The sequence below is a fragment of the Nematolebias whitei genome, chromosome 8 (assembly GCF_014905685.2).
Source record: "Nematolebias whitei isolate Nwh7 chromosome 8, NemWhi1, whole genome shotgun sequence".
Lineage (NCBI taxonomy): Eukaryota > Metazoa > Chordata > Actinopteri > Cyprinodontiformes > Rivulidae > Nematolebias > Nematolebias whitei.
Genome location: NC_056505.1, coordinates 52,500,693 through 52,504,046, shown reverse-complemented (window position 1 = coordinate 52,504,046; position 3,354 = coordinate 52,500,693).

Here is a 3,354-nt window from a genome sequence, read left to right as displayed (position 1 = left end):
AAGAACCCGTTAATGTATGAAATTATCTCAGCATCTGTTCATACTACTTATTGTGGCCCGTAAGTACGTTAGTACCACATATTGGTGGCCCGTCTACGTGTTCATAAATGACTGTGTATTCGTGTAAAGATTGATTTTACATGTTGGCATGAAGAAAAATAGCAGAGAATCAGCTGTGCTGAAACGCAGCTCAGGCTGCGCCGCTTGGAGAAAGCTCACAGAAATACTGCAGCTAGTGATGTTTTGAAGTTTGAAATTGTGAGTCATATGTTTTTAAAGCTGAAATTGTACGCCTGTTATGGTAACTAAGCTGGCTGTGAGCTGTGGAAACGCTTTATTCTGTTTAAACCGTGTTCCAGACGCTGATCTGGGTCCGGCTCGGATCTGAGAAAGATCTAACGAGTTGTTTTTAAACGGTTTAAAAGACGTTGTGCCACGGAGCGCCGCCTCCACTAAGCTCAGAGAGTTGATTCGTTACAATTTTTAACAGAAATGGTGCATTTTGACAGTTTACAAGACGAAAAGTTGACAAACTTATTTCAGGCTAACAGTAACATGCTAGTTGGGAAAACGCTTTGTGATTGGTTGGATTAGCTGCTGTGGAGCGCTCTGATTTGCTGAGAAAGTGAATGACGTGCCTACGTCATTTCCTCTCACCCCCGTGCTGCTCTGTCATTGGTGATTTCAGTCACGTGACCCGGAAATGGAAACTCGTTTTCATAGGGAAATAAAATCTGCTTTTTAAAGTTCAAAAACGCTTTAAAAGCTGTATTCTGATGCGTTGTGTTAGTCTTCAAAGTCTAATTGCTAAAATTTTGCCACGTTTGTGTAAAAAATCCGTTCAGAAATGTTGGTTTTAACCGAGTCTAGCCGATGCTAACTTTAAGCTAACAGCTAACGACCGGACGCCACAGGAAGTCATAGCTCCCCTACTGAACAACACTAACAGTGTCTGAGTTAAAATTAATAAGGTTGTTCTGCCACCTCCTGGAAAAACTTGAGAACACAGGTTTCACTTCGCTTTTTAGGTTATTTTAGTGAAATTAAACGTATTTTCTTTTTTTTAAAGGCATTTTTGAGTTAATAAACGTTCCTCAAAGCTGAATAATCACTGTTATCTTGCATTTAAAAGTTGTTAAGGTATTTATGCAAAGAGGCATTTACCAAAAGACTTTATTCACTGGTAATCCCTTATAAAAGGTACAAAATAAAAGTTAGAAACTTTTTAAAAATAGAAACAGTTACAGATATTCACAGAGTTGAAAAAAGTTTACTCATTTGCTAAAAAGATAATGCACGTTTAATTGATAAATCACTAAATAAAAGTAAATATATCAGACAAAGAGACTTTTCTGATTTTATTTATTTTGAAAAAACCTAAAACATTAAATTCTCCTATTTAATTTTTAAATAGAAGAAAAATGGCAGACAAAGAAGGAGAAGAGCATCCTTTAGACTCCCAACGAAATGATGATATCATTTTGGGGGCCTTACATATTTTAACAACTCCACTTATTGGCAAGGAAATACAGCAATTAGAACAACTCGATGAAATTCAAAGAAATGAAGAGCTGAAAAGTCTGGCAGCAGGAACATTAGAGCCAGAGAGTAAAAAGCATAGCCAGGAACGGTTAGCAAAAATCTCTCTGCTTCTAAAAGCAGAATTGGATGAACGGTCGGAACGCATTGTCTGGATGTCTAAAACACATGAGAGGGAGCTCTCAGGAATGCAGGCGTCATTACAAATACAATCTTATGAGAAGATTAGTGAAAAAGACCGTCAATACCAAGCTGCATGCTCAGACAATGAAGAGCTACAAAAAGAGTTGCAGCTCGCAAAAATGGAGCTGGAAGAATGCAGAATAGATAAACACAACTTACAACAGCTACATATGCGTTTACAAAGTGATTACCAAACGTCCCAGGAACATTTAAAAAAATGTGAGGAGAAACTAAAAGCAGCAACAGATAAAGGTAATGAAGAGGATCAAGGTGGTCTGGAATCCAAACCAGACCCTGAACAGAGTCGGGATAATACACCAAAACCTCAACGACCATTTTACTCACCCGGTGCTTTTAGACCCATCCAAACACCTACACAAACGGGCAGAGTAACACCCCCACTACCGACCACGCATGTGAGACCATTGATATCTTCTCCTTCAATGGATGATTTGCAAAAAATCTCAAAATATGTACAATGCTTTGTACCTGGACCGATGGGCTCATCTGGAACAAAAGCGTACCTCAGAGATCTGGAGTTCAGATTGAGATCTTATCCTAATGCTACGGTAGAGGATAAGATCAGTCTGATACGGCTCACTTCGGACAGAGAGGTGTTTACCTTCATCGAGCGTCTACCTGATGCAACGAGAAGGGATTACAACCTTCTGTGTGAAGCTTTGATCAGAGAGTACGACTCCTGCACAGGACCAGCTGGATACCCAGCCGCAGAAAAGGTCACGCAGGGTAAAGCTGAACATCCAAAAGTTTATTACAAAAGAATCTTCCAAGCTTATTTTGGTTACAGAAATGAAACCGGAATGGAGGAAGAAGAAAGTTTTAAATATGTTTTCAGCAAAAATCTCCACACTGACATACGCATGTCATTACAAATTATGGCAAATTTCAGAGAAAAATCCATAAATGAGATTAAACAGTGTGCAGTGAATGTGTTTGAGGCATGTTCTCAGGCTAAGACGCCCATAGAGGTGTTTCCTGGTGTAAAGGTTAAACCCCACTCCCTAGAAATGGAAGGAAGGCGCGCGTATCCACCTCCTCCTAAAACAGGCGAGAAAAGGCAGTATTTTCAAACTAACGAACCACGTAATGAAGGTGCACGCTGGAACAAAAAGGCTCCTCTTTCAGAGGATGAACGTGATTGTCGTACATGGGACATGCGTAGGACGCAACGATATGGGATCCAAGAGGACCCATATTATCAGGGGAAATCCGAAAAGGAACCCCAAAAAGACGTACCTAGCCGCCTCCCACCTCGGACGAAACGTCCCGAGGCGAAAAAATCACAAAAGTTCCAGAAAAAAGGCCCTACACCTCTGAGCTCGGAAGAGACAGAGGAAATACAAAGGTTTTTAGAAACTTTGATACACGCTGAAATGGGAACCCAACCAGGAGCACAATGTAGTGATCTGATCGCTACTAAATCTGAAGGCGCGAATGAAAACATTACAGATGTCAGTGAAACACACCAAGACAGTGCTGTTGTTGCCTCCAACAACCCCTCATCGGACGAAGGGGGGGTAAACTCATACACAACCGAAGATGAGTCATCACAAACTGAAAACTTAGAACCTGATTTTCATGATTTTGAACTAGGCATTCCAGTTCTGGGAG